Here is a 24,802-nt window from a genome sequence, read left to right as displayed (position 1 = left end):
AGGTATTGTAGCATCGCTATTTAAAGTAGAGTCAAAGTCATGGATGATTAAAGAGCACACTTGATGTGGCGTGTTGATGTTTAAGGTGCCAAATAAGAGTGGCAGTATAAATAAATAATTGGTTTAAAAGGAATAGAATCATGCTGAACATTTGTAGTTTGGTCTGAAGGCAGGTGGCTTGGCAGAATATAATTTAGAGTTGACATGGTGACATAAAAGGACAAACTTTAGGAATAAAAATGGAGATAAGACCTGTTTAGGCTGGTCCACAAGGTTAATTCAAATCAAATCCACAGTGACTTTGTAAATTGGATCCAATACTGACTTAGTCATGGAGAGGATGCAATGGCAAAGGTATTTTTAGTACAGTAGGTTTTGTGACTTGTGTTTGCAAGTATATGATTTGCATGAAAATATAGATCGTCTCATTCGTTCGTAAGATCATAAGTGACAGTAGGTATTAGGCCATTCGGCCCATCAAATCTACTCCGCCATTCAATCATGGCTGATCTATCTCCCCCTCCTAACCCCATTCTCCAAGCCTTCTCCTCATATCAAGAATCTGTCTCTGCCTTAAATGTATCCACTGACTTTGCGTCCACATCCTTCTGTGGCAAAGAATTCCACAGATTCACCACCCACTGACTAAAGAAATTCCTCCTCATCTCCTTCCTAAAGTAATGTCCTTTAATTCTGAGGCTGTGACCTCTAGTCCTAGACTCTCCCATCAGTGGAAACATCCTCTCCACATCCACTCTATCCAAGCCTTTCACTGTACGTTTCAATTCAATCCCCCCTCATTCTTCTAGACTTCAGAGTGTAAAGGGCCATTGCCGTCAAACACTCATCATATGTTAACCTACTCATTCCTGGGATCATTCTTGTAAACTTCCTCTGGACCCTTTCCAGAGCCAGCACATCCTTCCTCAGATAATGTGTCCAAAACTGCTCACAATATTCCAAATGTGGCCTGACCAGCGCCTTTTAGAGCCTCAACATTACATCCCCGTTTTGATACAAGTCCTTTCGAAATAAATGCCAGTATTGTGTTTGCTATCTTACTATCGATTGAACTTGCAAATTAACTTTTTGGGAATCCTGCACCAGCACTCCCAAGTTCCTTTGCACCTCCGAAGCTTCCCAATCTTCTGGCTTCCCACTAATATTTGCAATGTTATATGCCTTCTCTTTTATTTTTATACTGATCTTGACATTTCTCGTCAGCCACGGTCTCTTTCTCCCCCTGGAATCTTTCTTCCTCTTTGGAATGAAAAGATCTTGCATCTTCTGAATTATTGCCAGAAATTCCTGCCATTGCTGTTCCACCGTCATCCCTGCTAGGGTCCCTTTCCAGTCAACTTTGGCATTTATTCCCTTTGTTCAGCTGCAATACTGACATGAAATGAAATTGGTGGATTTTGGATTGAGGGGAGGTCCAAGGACAAAGCAGAATATAGATCAGTTACAGATATGGGTGGAGAAATGCAGAGGGTGTTTAATCAGAGTGTGGCATATTACATTTTGTGAGATCAAATACAAGGAATATAGTAAATGACTGGACTCTTGGTCTCTTGGTCCTCCAAAATATTCCAAATGGAATTTAAACTGGAGGTGATGAAGGGATGGCTTAGGACTCTTGGGACGTTGATTTACAAAGGGATCTTTGAGTGCATGTCCATAGCTCACTGAAAATAGCAACGCAAGTAGATAATGAGGTAAAGGAATATGACATGCTTGCCTTCGTTGGTCAGGGCATTCAGTATAAAAGTTGGCAAATAGTGTTGCAGCTGTGCAAAACTTTTTGGTTCTGTTACATTTGGGGTACTCTGTCCAATTGTTGCCACAATGTAGGCAAGATGTAGAGATTTCAGAGAAGGTGCATGAGGGGTTTACCAGAATGTTTTTGAAAAAAAAGGCATGCAGTACTAGAGTAACTAGGCAGATCAGCCACCACCCCTCCCCCACACCCATGTTTTCTACTGTTCATTGACCACTTTCTTAGACTCATTGCTATGGCCATGTATCCTCTGTTAAAAAATAATCCTAGTTTCTCTAGTCCTTGCCTTTCATCCCACTAGCTTCCACATTCAGCATATCCTTTATCTCTTCTGCCAACTACAATAGGATCCCACAACCAGCCACATCTTGATCTCCCCACTCTTCTGCAGTGACTACTCTCCCCATAACTGCTTGACCTGCCCATCGTCCTGTTGGCACTTTCTCTGCTGGAGGGCAACATTTGTTTCTAAACATCTTCCCTCATCACCTTTCAGGGACCTAAGCTGCTCTTCCAGGTTAGGTAAAGATTCACATGCATCTCTTTCACCCTAGAGTACTGCATCCAGTGTCGTTGATGTGGCCTCCTCAACAATTCCAAATGCAGAAAAGGTGACTGGTGTGCAGAGCATCTGAGCTCTGTCCACAATAGCAATCCTGAGATCCTGGCTACATGCTATTTCAATTTCCCTTCTCATTTCCACACTGACTTGTCCGTTTTCAGCTTTTTTCACAGAGTAAAGAACAACACCCAGTGGATGAAATTGAGGTGGAGAGGTCATAAGTTTAAGCTGAGAGGGAAATGTTTTAGCCTGTTGAGATAAATGAGGCTAGCCCAATAACAACATTTAAAAAGGTACATGGATAGGAAAGGTTTTGGGGGGGGGGGGGGTTATAGAACATCTTGGTCAGTCTGGCTGCGTTGGACCGAAGGGCCTGTTCCTGTGCTGCATGGCTGTGACTAACATAGTAGATTAGGTTGGCTGCAACCAAATAGTTCAAACATTGAGTATGAAATTTCAGGTAAACATCACCACTTGTTCCCCTTTCTCCTCTTGGTCCTCTCATTTTCACTTTCCCATTAAACCCCCTCCTCACCCGCATGGCTAATTTTCTTATCTCTCCAACTCTAGTTTTAATCCATCTACTACCGACAATCTTTACTTATAGAAACATAGAAAATAGGTCTAGGAGCCAGCACTGCCATTCAATATGGTCATAACTGATCATCCACAATCAATGCACAAGCCTGCAATGCCTTCTGTGGCAGAGAATTCCACAGATTCACAACTCTGTCTCAGTCCTCTTCCTCATCTCAATCCTAAATGGCCTACCCCTCATTCTTACTCACTGTGTCCTCTCCCTCATATGGCACCAGGTACCCTTCATCTCTCCCTCAATAGTTCCCATTTATTACCATCCTTATCAGATTCTCAGATTTCGGCTTTTGTGTCCCCACTCATTGCCCTCCAGTCATTGTCTCCACCTTTACGCTCCCCTTCCCCCACTTGGCTCCATCTAGTTTCTTCCTTCTCTCCAGAGATGCTGCCTGTAAGTAACAGGGGTTAGGAGTCAGGGTCGGAGTCGGGTACACAAGAAATCAAGGGATCGGAGTTGGGTGTTTTGGGTATCGACCCCACGGCCCTGCTTCACAAGCGTTTGTATTTGCTCAGGTGTATTTAATTGCGTCCTTAATGCAGGTACCTGTATAAGAACGCTCTCAGCACCTCGTCTTTCCATCTCCTTTGGAAACTTTTATTGCTGTTTATCATGATGTTGACAGAAGAATTCTCACTATAATAAAGAAAAATCCCCAAACACCTGTCCGACAGATCAGAAACACTGTTCAGGAGTCAGATGTGGATTTGTCAATGACCAGTGTCCGCAGAAGACTTTATGAACAGAATTACAGAGGTTACACTGCGTTGCAAACCACTGATTAGTCGCACAAATAGGATGGCCAGGTTACAGTTTGCCAAGAAGTAATTAAAAGAACAACCAAAGTTCTGGAAAAAGGTCTTGTGGACAGATGAGATGAAGATTAAATTATATCAGAGTGATGGCAAGAGCAAAGTATGTAGAGAAGGAACTGTCCAAGATCCAAAGCATACCACCTCAACTGTGAAAAACGGTGGTGGGGGTGTTATGGCCTGGGCATGTGTTAATCCTCGCGGTCCCTCAGATCCACATCAGCCGGTCTCCTCTCCATCCACGTCCAACCTCCGCAGTTTTGGGGACAGAGCCTTCTCCAGGGCAGCTCCCAGGCTCCGGAACTCCCTCCCCCAACTGATCTGCAATTCCGTGTCCCTCACCATCTTTTAGTCCCGCCTCAAGACCCATCTCTTCACCTCTGCCTATCCTTAGCCCCACGTCCCCCTCCCTTTTCATCTGTGCATTAATTGCCTCATATTGTGTTTTGAATTGTATTCTGTCTTTACTTTGTGTACTAGTCATGTCTCTACTATTTATTTCATTCCCCATACATGTTTTTCCTCTACCTGCTAAATTTTTGTAAGGTGTCCTTGAGACTCTTGAAAGGCGCCCATAAATAAAATATATTATTATTATTATTATGTGTGGCTGCTGAAGATATTGGCTCGCTTATCTTCATTAATGATACAACTGCCGATGGGAGTAGCATAATGAATTCTGAAATGCATAGACACATCCTATCTGCTCAGGTTCAAGCAAATACCTCAAAACCCATTGGCTGGCAGTTCATTCTACAGCAAGACAATGATCCCAAACATACTGCTAAAGCAACAAAGGAGTTTTTCAAAGCTAAAAAATGGTCAATTATTGAGTGGCCAAGTCAATCACCCAATCTGAACCCAATTGAGCATGCCTTTTATATGCTGAAGAGAAAACTGAAGGGGACCAGCCCCCAAAACAAGCATAAGCTAAAGATGGCTGCAATACAGGCCTGGCAGAGCATCACCAGAGAAAATACCCAGCAACTGGTGATGCCCATGAATCGCAGACTTCAAGCAGTCATTGCATGCAAAGGATATGCAACAAAATGCTAAACATAACTACCTTCATTTACATGACATTGCTGTGCCCCCCACATTATGGTGCCCTGAAACGGGGGGGACTATGTATAAACACAGCTGTAATTTCTACATGGTGAAACCAAAGTGTATAAAAATGGCCTTTATTAAAATCTGACAATGTTCACTTTAACCACATGTGATTTTTTTTCTATTACAAATCTCAAATTGTGGAGTACAGAGGCAAATAAATAATTGATGGGTCCCAAAAATTCACAAGTTAAGTTTCAGGCAGTCAAATAGGCAATTTCTTTTTTTTTGTGTGGTAATCTCTGAATTCGGTCAACCTCCCTACTTCAGCTAATGTCAGGTAATGTCAGTCCTCCATTAATTTTTATGTAAACACTTTGTGAATTTAGTCAGTACATACTAGATCATTTTGTATGATATGCTAACTAAGATTGATCGTATCCTCCTTGTCATAAAACTGGGTCCAAAACCCACATGCACATGTAAAATCTAGTATCCACACATCATATACATCTGTGTGCATCAAGACTAAAACTGTAACTATAGTTACTGGAGCAGATTGTCCTATTGTTTGGTAGTTGTACTGTTATGCTGCCTTATCAACCAAATAGTATCAAAGAATAAAATTGGAATATTTCAAATTAGTTTCGTTTTAGTTCTGTATATCAGGCGTTCCCAGTTCCTCCAGCTTTATTGTATCTGTTCTGAGGTTAGCTGCTACCATTTCTCTGCTTCCAAGATGACTATTTCTTTATCTGTGGTTTTCCATAACTAATTGAGGTGATCAATTACATTCAGTTTTATTTAATACACCTGTTTCCATCCTCTTTCTCTGATCAAGCGTGGCATTCCCCTTTACTTTCTACCACACTTTGTGGATCATCTTCTATAATCTGCATTGTCTTCAAGGTGATGCCGCACATTTAATTTATAACGTGCGATCTTGAGTTTGTGCTGATTATGAAGTGTTTCAATTATAAAGGTGAGGTTAAGATTTTGAAATTTAAAAATAAGTTGAAATTATATTGGGTGTAATGTTTGTGCTTTTATTCATTTTGTTCAGACCTTATCCTGTTATAGTTTAAAATGAATCTGTGTAACCAACTGTTATGATGCAGTGGTTATCTAGCAGAGATCTGAGCTCTGTAAACTGAGCACTTCCTGTCTTTTCACTTTCATATCAGTTCAGAACTTAAGGTGCTGGCAAGTACTATGAATAGTACTAAAAAGTGAAACTAGCTCATTGTGAACCTATTATATAACTGCAGCTGTAGCCAGTTTAAAGTTCATACAAGCATAAGGAATAAAGCCTTTGTGACTTCAGTCAAACGTGCAGTTTAAACAAAAACCTGGGACTTTGAGTTCTTCAAACTGACAAAATTCTAGCAAGTAACAAGAACAGTTGCCTGCGGTCCTGCAACATTTGGCAAATTCATCCCGTCGTCTCCCAAAGACCCATTTGTATGTATGGGCTGTTCACATGTAGGATGTTTGTGAACTGAGGATGATCTGTACAGTGTCTGTTCAATTGTTTGTCAAGCTTGTTTTTAAAAAGTCACAGAATTAAATACTGTCCTATAATTGACATAATACCTGATCTGCTGTCATGACATACAAAATTGAGATACGGAACCAATTGAATTATTAAAAATAATAAATTTTAATGGTGAAAGAGTTTTAATAAAGCTCTTTTTGGAAACAATTCTAATGGGATTTAAACAAACTGCTGAAGGAACTCAATGGGTCAGTCCAGCATCTGAGGGAATTGGACAGATTACATTTTGGGTCTGTCCACCTTCAGAAAGGTACTAATCCAAAATCTTGCATGTACATGTTGCTCCACAAATGCTGCCTGACTTGTTGAGTACTTCCAACAGTACAGGAATATTGAGAAAATAAGTTTTTGTTTTTTTTACTTGAATTCCAGTACAGGTATCTGCAGTCTTATATCTGCAGTAGGATTTAAATATAAACCAATTGCTCATCATATTTCTGAATATTTAATATTTTCCTCAAATTTCCATGAATATACTCTCCAAACTTTGGTTTCAGTCAAGATAACTTAACTGCTTTCTCTCCTCTACTCCTCTAAATCTGAAGAAGGGCACCAACCCGAAATGTTGCCTGTCCATTCCTTTTACAGATGTTACCTGACCTGCTGAGTTCCTTTAGCACTTAGTCTTTTAACTGCTTACCTCATGAGTTACCATTCAATACTAGACAAAACTGAATTCCAGAATTGTGAGAAGAGAGCAACTGTTCATGACATCAAGAAAACATTTAACTGAGCACGATGCTTTGTGGCTCCTGCAAATAAAAACTGGAATCTGCTGCAGAGGAATTTCTGTAGTAGCTGGACATGATCCTTGCCCAAATTTAAATGGTGGTCTTTATTGGTGGCTTATTATTTCAGTCCTAGGAACATTGATAACGGAGGGCAATATCCTCAGCCATGCTACTTCAGTTGAATGGTTTAGTTGCCTGGCCTGCCGAGTTTCACCAGTTTTTTTTCTGTTGCTGTTTCAGTAAAGCTAGTTTATCTTGATTTCTCTTGTGTCTAATATTTGCTAATAATTTGTGTTCAACTCAATTGATTTTCAGCAACAAAACAACTACAATGTCAATGCTTGGGCCATATAACATACCCTAAAAACTTCATAACAATGTCCATTTGTCAGCAGTTTGCCTTTATCTTTACTGCAAAAGTCAATACTGTGATAAAGTTATCTTTAGTAGCATGAATAAATACAGTTTCAATATCATTGGATTTGAGACAAAAATACTTGCATTACTAGTTTCTGCAAGTGGCTGCCTCGCCAACAGTCTGTCCTTCTGTTTTTGTTATTTTAAGTATGCGTTAAAGAGTATGCTTTAGTGTTCCTTGGTTTGTTTTATGTGGGGTGGCTGGGGGAAACCTTTTCAATCTCTTACCTTGACGGAGATGCGATTTTTTTTCCCTTTTTTTCCCCCGTATCGTATCTCCGTCCCCACTGCAGCTTAACATTGTAGAGTGGTGCGGCCTTTCCTGGAGACCGACCCGGCACTTCAACCACGGGCGGGGCGCCTACTTACCATCGTGGAGCTTGCGATCCCTTTGCCGGGGAACGACTGGAGAGCTCTAATCGCAGGTCTATGGACTTTAACATCGCAGAGCCTGTGATCCCTGGTTAGAGACCGACGAGAGGTCTCCCAGCTGCGATAGCTTTGATGGCCCCGACTGCGGATGGTTCGACAGCCCTGACTGCGGGAGAATAAAGAGGGAGAAGATTGGACTTTATTACCTTCCATCACAGTGAGGAATGCGTGGAGCCGCCTTGGTGGATGTTTATGTTAAATTTTATTTTATGTGGTTGTGTGTCTTGTTGCTTTTCACTTAGTATGGCTGTATGATAACTCACATTTCACTGTACCTTAATTGGTACATGTGACAATAAACTGACCTTGAAACTTTTCCAAATGTGACTTGTACCACACAATGTTACCAAAACTTTGATATCTTCCCAAATTTCCAGCATGTAAAAAGGCAAGAGTTGCAAGTAGATGAAGATGCGTTGTACCCAAATCCCATACAATGCTGATTTTGGTATATAATTTTATTCGTAAGGCCATGGGTCAAAATGCTGGGGCTGCCTAAGTTAATGTATTGTTAGCATATTTTGCTTTATTGATTGTAGTGGTTCAAGAAGTCTTATCATTGTCTACACAAAAGCAACCATGGATGGGAATAAATGAAGATTTATCAGCAGTTATCAGATTATTATCCAAAACAAATAGCTGGAATTATAATGTGTAAGAAGGAACTGCACATGCTGGGTTTTAAACCGAAGATAGAGACAAAAAGTCAACCCCCCTCCCCCCCCCCCCCCCCCCCCCCCCCCCCCCCCCCCCCCCCCCAACCTCTGACTCTGACTGAAGAAGGTTCTCGATCCAAAATGTCACCTATTCCTTTTCTCCAGAAATGCTGTCTGACCCGCTGAGTTACTCCAGCCTTTTGTGTCTATCTGGAGTTATATTCTTGGTAAAATTATTTAATAAAGGTTTTAGTTATATTTGTATCAAATTATCGCCTTTATGACGTATTAACCTCCAGCCTTACACTTATTGAAACAGACTAGAGAACTAGTGAAGATTGACACAAAATGCTGGAGTAACTCATCGGAACAGGCAGCATCATTGGAGAGAAGTAATGGGTGACATTTCTGGTCGAGACCCTTCTTCTGACTGAGTTAACTAGTGTATGGGTGATTGACAGATGGCATGGACATGGTGGCTGTAGGGCCTGTTTTCACACTCTCTCTAAAACTCAAGCTGGCAAGGTAAAACTTGGAGACCCACTAAAACTTTCAGATAAGCTAAGCTTGGAATGCTAACTATATTGCTGCACTCCCTTTCATTTGGAATTTTGGGAGCAGTGCAGTTAAGTTGACTTTGTTGTGTACATGTTACACAGCTGCTGTCAGCTAGCCAACGAACACTCAGTTTATTATGTTTGTATTGGATCCTTGTGCGTGTGAAACTTTGGAGGCAATGCATTTTTCCTGTAACGAATCCCCATTTCAATGCACTTAAAGTTGTAATGCACATGAACTTCAAAAATATGGAGCACTTAATTATGTAATCCATAACTGTTTCAAATAAACATCAATACAGAGCACCAAGCTTGGCAATCAGTATGAATGTTTCAGGTCATTGTCCTTTCTTCACACAGATTCTAGATGTAAACTTGCACTATCTCTCTATTATAATTATTATAAATTTACAGTGTCTTCCCTTTTACTTCTGTTAACCAAAGAGGGCAATCTGTCTGGGTCTCATGTTATACTGTGGTCACTTGGAATATAGGATTAACATTCTATGAAATTGCTAAACCGGTAATCTTGGTTGATCACTTGATTATTTGAAGGCATGGTATTAAATGTCTCACCAATACATACGATTGAGTAGTCTTATTTTTCAATTGCTGTTGGAACTTTTATTCTGAGAAAGTATTTTAGTATTGCACTGTACATACTCTCATGACTGCAGTTGTGGGAACAAAAGGGAGACAACATAGACTAAGTAACAGTTCCAGAAGTTGTCTAATGGCCGGTTCTCACGGTGCGACCTGACGCAAGATGTCACCAGAGTGAAGTGGTCGTGGTCCAGCACGAGTTCCGCACGATATAAGGGGGGGTAGATAAAGAGTTCCCACGGTACTCGGCAATTCTGTCATTTGTGCGAGTGACTTGTCCGTCTCCCAATCTTTCCCGTTAATCGTGAATGACCATCGTGGACTGTAGTGTAGTTAATCACGTGGCACAAATGATGATCACACACTATATAAATATCCTCCGTTCGTAGAATTGGTTCATTTGCAGACATGCCTATACAAAGTTGGTTCGAGTACAGGCTGGTTGTTATTTTCATTGTCTGTCTGTCTGCCACTACTTTTACATTGTAGCTGCAGGGAACAGACAGACTTATAAGATAAATTAAAGGTAACTGCAAAAACAGAACTTTTACATCTGTAGCATTGTATGTTTTTAAATCATGGATAACATTAAATTGTTCTCCTGTACATAAACTAATATATTGTTATAGTTACTCACATGAGCACCGGGGATACTCCGCAGCCTTCGTCTCCAGCAGGTTGCGCTTTCTCTCCCTATTTCTATAATCCTCTCTGGATTTGTCATAGATAATCTCATTGCATTGGTACCACTCCACCAGTTCCCCCTCTTGTTCCCTGTTGAAGTTATATGGCCTTACCTTCTGCCATCTTACCTTTATGTTATCGTCTGCTGAGGATATTGGGGAGGCAACAGCTACTGGGGAGGCAATCTCAAATCCACCTTGATCACCCTCTCCCTGCTCCAAGGAGCCCACAGGCAGTGGTATCTCTGGCATCTCCTCTTGCCTCTCCACCTGTCTCTCTTGCTGAGTTTCCTCCTCATTTACCTGCATGGCTAAAAACTTTCTGACTTTCTTTGACCCCTTTCTTTGCGCTTTTCTGAGAGGCATCTCTGCAAGTCTTTTTACTGTGAAAAAGATTCTCAAACAATGACAATTAGGTGGGACGTCCTCGATGGACACATGGTCCATTGGCGATATTGAGACCACCTTTTTTACTCACCTTATGTCCCTTCTGTCAAGCTTCCGGGTTTACCGTTCGCAGGAGTTCCCACGGTACCCGCAAGAGTCATTACGGATATCGCACGGATATCGCACTGGCATCTGCGTTCATACAATGTTGCAACGCTGCTCAAGTCACTCTTGGAGAAATTCAAAAATGTTTGAATTTTCTCCGGACCGTACAAAGTTACACGACTACCTGCCGTTAGCACCACGGAAGTCCTCGGTGGTCCACGAATGCCGTACTGCTATCGCAGAAGGTTCCCACGATGTTAAACTCTTGTTAAGTCTTGCTTCAGGTCGCACCGTGAGAAAACCCTTTTAGGATAGCGGGATGTATATTTATGCACACATATTTGAGTGGCAGAGCGCATTGAGAGATTCGTTAGTAAAGTATTTTGGATTTTGCCCATTGCAAACAGATTACAAATGTTGAAAGAAGATCAAAGTGCTGAAATTACTCAGCAGGTCAGCTAGTATATGTGGAGAGAGAAGCAACGTTAGCACTTAAGCTAAATGATTCTTCATTGGAGCACCATGTTAAGTTGAATCTTTGTAATATGCTGTTCTGATCAATTCTGATTTTGATCACCAATTTTAAGAGAGATGTGAAGGTCATAGAAACAGTTCATAAAAAAATAATTAAAACAGTACCAAGGAACAAGACTAGTTTGGAGAGATTGAAACTATTTGTTTTGAAGCAAAGAAAGTTGAGAGGATATTTGATTAAGATGTACAAAATTAAGATGCATTTGAAGCAAATCAAAATTATTTTCTTTATTGGATGATTATGTAAGAAAGACCAAGCTTGAGATTAATAGGATGAACATAAGTTTCTGCAAGTAGTTTGATTCGAGAATGGGCTTAAGTGAGGCAAAAGCTATAATCTGGTAAATATACTTGTAGATTTGAAACAAACCGATGCAATATGTCTCAATGTATTCATCCCACATTTAATAAATGAATGGTCTGCTTTTATCGTTATTTAGTTATATAATTGAAACCACCCCTGAATTTATTACTCAAGATATTAATGGTTTATTTCCACTCCATTTTGCTATGTTCAATGAGTCATCTTCCATAATGCCTGGATATTTTACACCTTGCCTACCACATAGTATTTTCCACCTTGCCTTCCACATAGCTTTATGCCATCTGTAATGTATGATATCCGTTTTAGATTCCATTTTGCACTGAATTTCATCCATCACCAATGCAACCTTTGCAGATCTTGTTTAGTTTTTATTTGTGCTTTCCTCGGCCCCTGACTGGTTTCGCATAATACCTTGAAGGCAGATACCAAATTGTTTAGTTAACAACATGTGCATTATTAACAAAGCTATTGTTTGTAATAAATTGCTAGCCCCTAAATATTTGATTAGATATATACAGTAGTTAAGCAGTGTGATTTCACAATGTAATATTCAGTTTTCCCAATCTCCTCCATTATAACAATGAAATGTCGCTTTTTAAAATGTGATTATTTTTGCACTATTTTGTTTATACTGGTCAACTTTTATTTAAAAATCTTCTTCATTCTTTTGATACAGATTCCAGAAGTTGTCCATCTTTGTCTTTACACGTTAACACTGGCTGCAATTAAAAGGTAAGAATATTTGCTTCTTTACGATACACAAGGATTAGCATCTCTTTGTTTCATTTCTCACTATTATATTAGACTACTCCATGCCTATATCTTTAATTATTATACTTCCTTATGATTTCCTGCCCTGGTACACTGTCAGCATCAGATAATCTAAACATTTCCATGGAGTCTGTGAGATTGCTACTCTGTTTGCTTGACTTCCTTAACTCCTCCAAGTATTTTGATTCACTCTGAGAACTATACTTTGAGTTCTGCTTCTACCTCAAAAAAGGTAGCCAATATCGAACCTCCACATCACTCAGAACATGCTCTCTTTTCACTCCTACCATCAAGAAGAAGCTATCTGAGTCTGAAAACCACATCTAGCATGTTCAAAAATAGCTTCTTCCCAACCTTAAGGCTCTTGAATATTACATGGAGGGCGGCATAGTGGTGCACCTGGTAGACAAGACTCACGATACACTGTGTATCGGATCTACCGGTGGAACTTTTTAACTCAGTCTGTGTGTGGGGAGTTAGTTCCCCTTCTTCGAGTGGAGTTCCGCTGTACCTCTGGTGCTGCCTCACTGTGCCAGAGATCCGGGTTTGATCATGACCTCGGGTGCTCTCTGTATGGAGTTTGCACGTTTCCCTGTCACCGCATGGGTTTCCTCTTGTGCTCCGGTTTCTTGCTACATTCTGCGGGTGTCTGAGATTGTAGATTAATTCTCCTATGATAACTGCCCCTAATTTGTAGGGAGCAGATGAGAAAGTGGGATAACATCAAACTAGTATCAGCAGGTCAGCATGGACTGGTGGACCGAAAGTCTTGTTTCCTAGCTGTATCTTTCAATTAATCAATTGTACAATGCTAGCCTTAACTGTGAACTTCTATTGATTGTCTTTGATTGCATTAAGGACTTTGTTTTTTTATCACTAGTATTGTGGTTATTAATTTGTATATTTTTGTTTATTAAATATTATCTATAGATCTGTTCTGCTGCATTTCATCATTCTGTTATCGATACATATGACAATTAAACATTCATGACAATCTTGACTGTCGACTCTTTCTTCCATTAACATTGTAAACTCTGGTCACAATGACCAGTAACTATTCTGCTAAGCAATGCAAGATCATCTCCCCCACTTGACAAACTTGCAGTTTGCTTTCTCCCAATCCTTTAAACTTTAGCCCCTAGTTTTTTCTAATCTATTAATGACCAGTCCACAAATCATCTTAAGACATAGGAGCGGAATTTGGCCATTTGACCCATCAAGTCTGCGGCACCAATTGAGTACAGCTGATCTATTTTTCCTACTCAACCCCCCCCCCCCCCCCCCATTCTCATGCCTTCATACCGTAACCTTGGACGCCCTTACTAATATAGGACTTATCAATGATTGGCTTCCGCCACTGCTTTCGACAGTCATTGAAAGTGGGCACACAGGTGCAGCAGGCCGTGAAGAAAGCAAATGGTATGTTAGCATTCATAGCAAAATGATTTGTGTATTGGAGCAGGGAGGTTCTACTGCAGTTTTACAGGGTCTTTGTGAGACCACACCTGGAGTATTGCGTACAGTTTTGGTCTCCAAATCTGAGGAAGGACATTATTGCCATAGAGGGAGTGCAGAGACGGTTCACCAGACTGATTCCTGGGATGTCAGGACTGTCTTATGAAGAAAGACTGGATAGACTTGGTTTATACTCTCTAGAATTTAGGAGATTGAGAGGGGATCTTATAGAAACTTACAAAATTCTTAAGGGGTTGGACAGGCTAGATGCAGGAAGATTGTTCCCGATGTTGGGGAAGTCCAGGACAAGGGGTCACAGCTTAAGGATAAGGGGGAAATCCTTTAAAACCGAGATGAGAAGAACTTTTTTCACACAGAGAGTGGTGAATCTCTGGAGCTCTCTGCCACAGAGGGTAGTTGAGGCCAGTTCGTTGGCTATATTTAAGAGGGAGTTAGATGTGGCCCTTGTGGCTAAGGGGATCAGGGGGTATGGAGAGAAGGCAGGTACGTGATACTGAGTTGGATGATCAGCCATGATCATATTGAATGGCGGTGCAGGCTCGAAGGGCCGAATGGCCTACTCGTGCAACTAATTTCTATGTTTCTATATTTCAAGAAATGACGTTGTACACGTTTAAAAAAAAATGTATTTAGGATGATGGCAGGTTAGAGGGTGTAGTTGCTGATAGTTTAGTGAGCTGAGGAACACAGAATAACTGGCTTATTTTGACTGGCAGTTCCTTGATCACCTTTCAATGCTAAGGTTGATTTGATCTGTAGTGATGTTTCAGCATTCCAGTATTCGGAGAGAGGGAAGTTCCAACTGATAATTTGGAACAACATGCATATGTAGAATTATTACTTTTTATGTAAATACATAGAGAAATACAGCTTGGAAATGAACCCTTTGGCCCACTGAGTCCACATCGACCACCTATTTGCACTAATACCACTTAAATGCCACTCAATACCACTCAATATATTAATGATTTGGACGAGGGAATTGAATGCAACATCTCCAAGTTTGCGGATGATACGAAGCTGGGGGGCAGTGTTAGCTGTGAGGAGGATGCTAGGAGGCTGCAAGGTGACTTGGATAGACTGGGTGAGTGGGCAAATGCATGGCAGATGTAATATAATGTTGATAAATGTGAGGTTATCCACTGGCGGCAAAAACAGGAAAGTAGACTATTATCTGAATGGTGGCCGATTAGGTAAAGGGGAGATGCAACGAGACCTGGGTGTCATGGTACACCAGTCATTAAAAGTAGGCATGCAGGTGCAGCAGGCAGTGAAGAAAGCGAATGGTATGTTAGCATTCATAGCAAAAGGATTTGAGTATAGGAGCAGGGAGGTTCTACTGCAGTTGTACAGGGTCTTGGTGAGACCACACCTGGAGTATTGCGTACAGTTTTGGTCTCCTAATCTGAGGAAAGACATTCTTGCCATAGAGGGAGTACAGAGAAGGTTCACCAGACTGATTCCTGGGATGTCAGGACTTTCATATGAAGAAAGACTGGACAGACTCGGCTTGTACTCGCTAGAATCTAGAAGATTGAGGGGGGATCTTATAGAAACTTACAAAATTCTTAAGGGGTTGGACAGGCTAGATGCAGGAAGATTGTTCCCGATGTTGGGGAAGTCCAGAACAAGGGTCACAGTTTAAGGATAAGGGGGAAATCTTTTAGGACCGAGATGAGGAAAACCTTTTTCACACAGAGAGTGGTGAATCTCTGGAATTTTCTGCCACAGAAGGTAGTTGAGGCCAGTTCATTGGCTATATTTAAGAGGGAGTTTTAGATGTGGCCCTTGTGGCTAAAGGGATCAGGGGGTATGGAGAGAAGGCAGGTACAGGATACTGAGTTGGATGATCAGCCATGATCATATTGAATGGTGGTGCAGGCTTGAAGGGCCGAATGGCCTACTCCTGCACCTATTTTCTATGTTTCTAAATCCCGATGTGCCCCACAACATCATTTGCCTCAGATTCTACCAACCATCTATACACTATACACTGGGGGCAATTTGCAGGTGATGGAGGAAATCCGAGCACCAGGACGAAACCTGTGCGGTCACTGGAAAAACATGCAGACTCCACACAGACAGAACTGGAGGCTAGGTTTGAACCTGGGAAGCAGCAGTTCTATCACTTTGTGTTAGCAGTTGTTGCTGGGTTTAATATGATTTATAAAAGGAAGTCTCCCTTGTATGACCAGAGTCAAGGTAATCTATAGTAAGACTGAGGGTGAACAAAAAACATTGTTATCAAGTCCTTTAGCTTTCCAAGTAGTTTTCTTTCACCAGACAAACTGAGGCCTTCACGCAATTTGTTTAATTAACATAAGCCAATCAAAAATAAGCAATTTACAAATTTGAACCTTGAATTTCCAGATAGAAATTCCTGCATTTGTTTTCCCACGATTCCACTTTTTTAATTTATGAGATTCCAATCTTATGAACTGATTTTGTTTAAACATAGCTATTTTCTTTTTCAGTTTTGAGTTAGTATATCTATTTTAAATGTGAAATGTCTCCAAAGGCAACACTATAAAATTAGCTGTTAAAGTTTTTATTGAATTATATACCATTTGATAAAAAATAATTGATTTATCTTGTGTCAATTTTCCTTCTGTTCAAATGCTGTAAGTGTGTGTTTGTGGTTATGAATTAAGTTTAAGTGATAGTTCATTAAAGTGGAGCATTTGGTTTTTAGATAAACATTTTATGGGTTAATGGAAATACCATCTCGATGGAATTTCTACAAGCAATTATTGGTGCAACTTAAGTGCTCAGTTAGTTTCTGTGCGTCACATTGAGTCAAAATTGCAATGTGGGGGAAGAGATGGTATGAATTTTGCTTCATTTGGTTAGTACAGTCAGGGCAACATCTTACTAGGGAAAATAATACCATCTTTAGTCTTCCTGTTGCTATGATTTGATATAACCATATCAATTCGCACAGGCCATCTCGATCTAGTCCGTAATTGTCCCCTAATTTGCTCAGTACTGCCATCCTGGAACCTGCCTCCAACCTTCTAACTCATTCCACACGGACAGCTGAGTGGTTGTGCTAAACTTCAGTCCCTTAACAAAACTTGTTTTTCCCCTTGGTTGAATCTTCCCTACTCTCAGTGGGAAAAGCTTTTCCACGTCAACTCTGTCTATCCCTCTCATCATTTAAAAAACCTCTATCAAGTCCCCCCTTAACCTTCTGCGCTCCAAAGAATAAAGCCCTAACTTGTTCAACCTTTCTCTGGAACTTAGTTGCTGAAACCCAGGCAACAAGTAAATCTCCTCTGTACTCTCTCTATTTTGTTGACTATCTTAGCAATATGTTGTAATTGTATAATTTGGTACTGCCACTGGAATAATTCCAACTCATTCAAGCTAGTTATACAAGCATCTAAAATCCTTAGTTTTCAGTTAAGTTTATTGTGTAAAACTTTGTTCTGCACTCAGTAGATAAATGTTTTGAATTCAAATACTTTCTGATCATTAATTCAGATTCAGATTCAACTTTAATTGTCATTGTCAGTGTACAGTACAGAGACAACGAAATGCAATTGAAGTTTAGTCAGGCTGATCAGTTCAGAGGTATATTTATGGCCTTTTGCAAAACTGATTCTACTACTACAATTTGCTTTAAGTATCAATGGTCTTTCCCAATTTCCTGATTTATGGTCATTGCCAAACTCTGAAGTGTATTACCTGCTGAAGTTCCATCCTAAACAAGAACTTGATCAGCTGATTTGTTAACAGACTCCTGGTAATTAAGTTATTAAACCTGAATTTCCAATGGTCTAGAAACTGGGACAAATTTCTACTAGTGATCCTCAGTGTGAAGTGTTTGTATCTTTACATCTGATGTATTAGCGGAATATTAGTCAGCTGTTTCAGATCTTTAACCACAACGTGTCACTATTCAATTTTTTTTGTGAGAGGAATTCAGAAGCTCAACCAGCATCAGTAAGTGGAAAGGAACTGTCATGACTGATGCAGAGTCTTGACTCAAAACATTGACCATTCCTTCCCCTTTCCCTGCCCCTCCAACCCCCTCAAACACACTACAACAGCTGCTGCTCGGCCAGCTGAGTTCCATCAACTGATTGGTAATTGTAATTGGCCAATAGTTTATTATTGTCCCATGGATCGACAGTGAAAACCTCTCGATCCAGTGAAAAACTTTATTTTGCTTGTTAGCCAGTCAAAATTGTACCATATATGAGTACATTCAGCCATTGCAGAAGTACAAGAGGTAGTACTGCTAATAACAGTGGGGTAGAAACCGACTGAATCTGGTCATATTTGTTTTGGCAAGTTTTTTTATCTTCTGCCTGATAGAAGAGGAGAGCAGGGGGAATGACTGGAGTGTACACGGTCCTCGGTTATGTTAGCTGCGATGGACAGGGCTGCACCCACAGCTCTCTGCAATTTGTTGCAGTCTAAATGGGAGCAATTGTCAAACCAAGGTTTGATGCTTCCTGATAGGATGCTTTCTACAGTGCATCTGTGGAAAGTGATAAGTCGCCAAAGACATGACAACATTCCTTCGTCTTCTGAGGAGTTTGAGGTGTTGATGTGCATTCTTGGCCATAAAATCAATGTAGTTCGACATGGTTAGGTTGTTGGTGATAAGAACGTCTCGAAGATCTCTGGCGGCACAATGGGGACCCAATGGGTCCACAGGTCGTCTAGTCTTCTTATAAAACTTGTAAATGGTGTTGGAACAGAATTTGGTCACACAGTTTAGAGCGTGCTCTACACTTCAAATTGTTGTTCCAATTGACAGCATCCAGTCCCTTGTCTTAATTTTTTTTTTGTTGTACTGTTATCCTTTTACAAAAGATAACTGTTTCAAGGGCACAGGATCTGACTAATAGCATAGGCTTACTCGTCTGGTTAACGTCACACCCGGCCCGCAGGCGTTGCCTCGATACATCCTTCCCACAGGCCGTTGTAAAGTCCACACGGTCATGATGCCAATCCGCACATATAACGTTGTAATATTATGGCCAACAAGATTGTCCCAATGGTCAGTCATCAGTGCACGTAGAAACATAGAAAAATAGGTGCAGGAGCAGTCCATTCGGCTCTTCAAGCCAGCATCGCCATTCAATATGATCACGGCTGATCATCTAAAATCAATGCCCCGTTCCTGCTTTTTCTCCATATCCCTTGATCCTTTAGCCCCAAGAGCTAAATCTAACTCTCTTGAAAACATCCAGTAAATTGGACTCCACTGCCTTCTGTGGCAGAGAATTTCACAGATTCACAACTCTCTGGGTGAAGATGTTATTCCTCATCTCAGTCCTAAATGGCCTACCCCTTATTCCTAAACTGTGACCCTGATTCTGGACTCTACCAACATCAGGAACAATTTTCCTGCATCTAGATCTCCAACCATTTAAGAATTTTATGTTGCTATAAGATCCCCGCTATAAGATCACTGGGTGCCTCGCCAGCAGTCTGCCTTGTCCCTTCTCTGTTTTTATTATTTTAAGTATGTCTTGAATATTTGTTTTAATGTCTCTTGGTATGTTTTGCGTGGGGGGGTGCGGAGGAGGGGGATCGGGAAACCTTTTTCAGTCACTAACCTTGACAGAGATCTGATTTTTCTCCATGTCGCAACCCCAAGGGGTCACAGCTTAAGGATAAGAGGGAAATCTTTTAGGACCGAGATGAGGAAAACATTTTTCACACAGAGAGTGGTGAATCTCTGGAATTCTCTGCCACAGAAGGTAGTTGAGGCCAGTTCATTGGCTATATTTAAGAGGGAGTTAGATGTGGCCCTTGTGGCTAAATGGATCAGGGGGTATGGAGAGAAGGCAGGTACAGGATGCTGAGTTGGATGATCAGCCATGATCATATTGAATGGCGGTGCAGGCTGGAAGGGCCGAATGGCCTACTCGTGCACCTATTTTCTATGTTTCTATGACTGAACTTTATTGCCTGCCAACAGTGAGGAATATTGATTCCACTGTGGTCGATGTTTATGTTAAACTTTAATTTATGTGCTGTGTATATTTTTGCTTTTTACTTAGTATGGCTGTATGGTAACTCAATTTTCACTGTACCTTAATTGGTTCATGTGACAATTCAATTGAATCTTGAATCTCGTCCTTCTAAATTCCAGTGAATATAAGCCCAGTCGACCCATTCTTTCATCATATGTCAGTCCTGCCATCCCGTGAATTAACCTGGTAAACCTACGCTGCACTCCCTCAATAGCAATAATGACCTTCCACAAATTAGGAGACCAAAATTGCACACAATACTCTAGGTGCAGTCTCACCAGGGCCCACCAGAGGCAATCACAGTCGAGCCTCCTTGCTGCTAAACTCAAATTATTTTGCAATGAAGGCCAACATGCCATTAGCTTTCTTCACTGCCTGCTGTCCCTGCATGCTTGCTTTCAGTGACCCAGGTCTCGTTGTACCTTCCCTTTTCCTAATCTGACACCATTCAGATAATAATCTACCTTCCTGTTCTTACCACCAAAGTGGATAACGTCACATTTATCCCCATTATACTGCATCTGCCGTGCATCTGCCCACTCACCCAACCTATCCAAGTCGCCCTGCAGCTTCATAGCATCCTCATCGCAACTCACGCTGCCACCCAGCTTTGTGTCATCCGCAAACTTGGAGATATCACTTTTAATTCCCTCATCTAAATCGTTAATATATATTGTAAATAACGGGTCCCAGCACCGAGCCTTGCGGAACCCCACTAGTCACTGCCTGCCATTCTGAAAAGGACCTGTTAATTCCTACTATTTGCTTCCTGTCTGCCAACCAGTTCTCTATCCATATCAGTACCCTACCCCCAATACCATGTGCTCTAATTTTGCACACTAATCTCTTGTGTGGGACCTTGTCAGGGTTTTTGAAAGTCCAGATACACCACATGCATTGGCTTTCCCTTATCCATTCTACTTGTTACCTCCTCAAAGAACATTCCAGAACATTAGTCAAGCATGATTTTCCCTTCATAAATCCATGCTGACTTTGACCAATCCTGTCACTGCTTTCCAAATGCGCTGCTATAACATCTTTAACAATCAATTCAAGCATCTTCCCCGTTACCGATGTAAGGCTAACTGGTCAATAATTCCCCGTTTTCTCTCTCCCTCCTTTCTTAAGAAGAGGGGTTACATTGGCTACCCTCCAGTCCACAGGAACTGATCCAGAGTCGAGCGAACATTGGAAAATGATCACCAATGCATCCACGATTTCTAGGGCCACCTCCTTGAATACTCTGGGATGCAGACCATCAGGCCCTGGCAATTCATCTGCTTTCAGTCCCAACAATTTACCTAACACTCCTCCAGTTCACCTAACAGCATCACCGTTGTCCACCAGCCGCCAAACATACCGAAAAGTCACCATCCTCCTGAGGGATTGTAGTCGTGGTACTGTTCTCTGACCCTTCGAATCTTCTGTACAGCTTCCTGGATGTAGTCAGCGAGGTTGGTGATCTTCTCTTTTACCCCACTCAGGGTCAAACCAGTCACCGAGTCTGCATGACCACACATGGTAGAAATTAACTTGTTTTGTCGGAGGTCCCAAACCTTAATGCTGTCATCAATACCACCAGAAATAATCTGATCGCTTGTGTCATTAAACATTGTTGCCAGTGCTTGGTACGTGTTTTGAAACGTATGGGTTACAGCCTTCTTCCGATTGTCCCATAGCGTCATTGTTTCGTCTCCCTCCCCGCGCTGATCGCGACTCAGCCCTTCGGTGAACCCCTCTCGTTCATGAACTAACAAGGCTTACTGGCGCCTGCCTTTATACAGGTAAGAAACCAGCAATTGAAATAACTACCGGCAAGTCCTGGCCAATAGCGCTGCTCCCGAATTCAAACTATAACCAATGGCAGGGGACTGCATCCACGCGAGGCCTCCCCCCACCCCCCCACCTTGGGAACAAAGTGCTATCAGCCGCAGACTGGTGCGTAAAGCAATACACAGCGCTACAGACGACGCGTAAAGCAATACACACAGCGCTGCCGGTTTGGCGCGCAAAGATTTAAACAGAGCACTGTTGGCTCAGCGCATGGGAGTTGAAACAAAGTGCTGTCGACTGCAGCGCTATGCGTTCTAAATATAGCGCTACTGGCCATAGCACTATGGTGTTTAAATATGGAGCTACTGCCCACAGCGCTATGGGTTTTAAACATAGCGCTATGGGCACAGCGCTATGGGTCAGACTGTTAGGGCAAAATTATTGTATAACACGTTCGTTAATGTTTAAAGCCTATTTGGTTTACATAAAAGCAAACCACTGAGAAGTTTAGAAATACAAAATGAGTTGGTCTTGTGATATTCCCATATCACAACTTTAATTTTCATCATGCTTTAGTTGTTTAACTTTCAGTTCCCATGCAGCGCAGAATGGGGTCATTTTGGCCCATGGCATCCGTGCCTCCTCTCAATAATTTCACCTGTTCTAATTAACCTTGCACCTCCACTTTCAGAGATTCTATTACTCTCCTTACAAAACATATTTGTTTTACGAGACAGAGTTGTTAGCCCTGCGATCAACCTCCAACCTGGAGGACCAGTGGATCATTCTTCGTCTCGCCTTTACCCTTCGACCTGTCCAGCATGGGAGACCCTAATACGGGACGAATCTCCCGCTGGCATAGCTCTAGGGGTCACTGAGACACACAAGCTCCCCGACCACGACAAGGGGATGATTTTGCATTATTTATGCATTAAGTGGCCAAATATCAATATCGATTTATGTTCTAATTTGAGCAATGGTAAGTAATGAACATTCCAGGTGCAGTTTAAAAATTAGTCCAAGGTTGTAATCTTATTGCGAGTGCAAATTTGAGTGAGTGAGGGAATGAATGAATGAATTAATACTTAGTCACATGACAAATCAAGTGAAATTCTTTGTTTAACATACCCAAGTAATCAGCCGACAAAATGACAAAGTATTCCATGCCTGGTCCTCCTTTGTTCTTGAAATACTCAGCATACTCCCGAGTCAAACAGCACAAAAGCAGATCCGCTAGCCCTCCAAGTCTACGCTAACTATCAAGCACACATTACTGATCTGCAATTTTTTAATTCTGTCCACATTGGCATTAACTCTTCCCTGATTCTTCCAGTGGATAATTGGGATAATTTACAGTGACTGACTAACTTTCTAATCTATATTTCCCCCTCCTGTAGGATCTGAGAAGAAACACGGATATTAGAAGGGGAGCCATGTAGACATTTAATTGTTCCGTTGTCGATAAATATGACAATTAAACACTTTTGACTCTCTTGACGCAATGAACAAGTTGCACACAGGCTGCTGTGGAGGTCAGAATTAAAACTTGGGTTGCTGGAACTGTGAGACAGAAGCTCGAATAGTGCTGCCATTTTACTGTCTAGCTGAGCTGGTGTATCACCCAATTTGTTAAATCATTAGTACCATTAACTCTGTTGAACCATATCCTTAATTATGTAGAGAATATTGTATTTATGTGTAATGCACTGGAAACAGTTTAAGTTGGTGCTGAATTAGTATTACTGCCTCGTTTAATTACTTTTGCTGGTTTGGGAAATTGCTGCATACTGTTCATTATATATGTGTGCATAGAGGTCTTTTGTGCTGCTACCAGCAATCATTGAGAGTCCACTGCGGGGAATCTGGGACCTCAGTTAACAGGGTAGGTAACAGCATACTTCTCATTCATTCTGAAGAAGCTTTAATGAAACATGCAAAGTCAAAATCGGAAACATGAATAGGAATATTTTAGTGCACGGAAAGTTAAATAGAAGGAAAGCACTGTGGGATTAAGAAACATAAACAGAGAAAAAATAAAATAAAGTTTTTCATTTTTAAGATTTTTAAATCTCCCACAGTAATTTAACTCCTGAAGGAATGAGATGCTGTTTGTGAAAGTACATTTTCAGAGTCTGGTTATAATTAAGACTGTTACAGTTGATTTGTACTTGAGTGGGCTAGTTCTATTTGGTGTCGTACACTCAGGGGTTGTCTTGAAAGTAAGTGTTCCAATTTTGCACTCTTTGTTACTCCCTACTGGCTAATCTCTCTGAGACATGTAGCAAAACCTGCTGAGGAACAGGATAGGATTGACAGCAGTTTATTGTTTTCTGCATTTACATTAAATAGGATTTAGCAAGTGAGTTTGAGTCCATGGTTATACTCACTGGAAGACCCAGGCCACTGCATTTTATGTGAAGCTATTTAAGATCTTGAGATTTAAATTTTTGGAGCGCTGTTTAATCTTGCATACTGATGTGTGTCTCATTTTCACATCTATATTCCAATTTTTTGAGTGTTTTCAAATAAACTGATTGTGTAAATTTGTGATTTACCATAGGAAATTAGTTTTAGTATTTGTAGGTAAAAACTCTTGCAAGACTGTGCAGAAAGAGTGGGGAATGGGCCGGATTAGATTACATGACAGACCCGATGAGTTTACTGCCCACTTCTATGCTTTAATAACTCTATTTGCATCAGTTTTTACTTTTGTTACAAGTGTACATTACAGAATTGTGCTAAACTGTTTGCCTGTTAGTTTTTGTTAACCTGACGAAGTTTGACATTTATGGTTTCTGTTAAGATGTGTAAATGCGTAAAGCCTGCTTAATTTGTAGAACATCTGAAGGAATATTAGTGATTTCCTTTGAATTTTAGCAGGAAAGAACTGTGCTTATTTATTCGTAATGTGATATTAATTACTACACTTTTTTGTAATATTTGGTATTGATGTTTGTTTCATTATTTGACATGTAATAGTGTCCTACAGAATAGAAACATGCCCTTAG

The 24,802-nt window shown here is 41.0% G+C and overlaps 1 protein-coding gene across 3 annotated transcripts in view; it reads left to right on the top strand.

The window, feature by feature from the left end:
- stat5a (signal transducer and activator of transcription 5a) overlaps positions 1-24,802 on the top strand; it is a 98,873-nt gene that overhangs the window by 37,158 nt on the left and 36,913 nt on the right. For all 3 annotated transcript variants that reach the window (XM_055657137.1, XM_055657136.1, XM_055657138.1), the window contains one exon: positions 12,458-12,513. The gene's annotated coding sequence lies outside the window, so the exon portion shown is untranslated. The remainder of the gene's footprint in view (positions 1-12,457; positions 12,514-24,802) is intronic.

This window comes from Leucoraja erinacea, chromosome 27 (genome assembly GCF_028641065.1).
Source record: "Leucoraja erinacea ecotype New England chromosome 27, Leri_hhj_1, whole genome shotgun sequence".
In the NCBI taxonomy this organism is placed as follows: domain Eukaryota; kingdom Metazoa; phylum Chordata; class Chondrichthyes; order Rajiformes; family Rajidae; genus Leucoraja; species Leucoraja erinaceus.
This window is presented reverse-complemented; position numbering and strand designations above follow the sequence as displayed.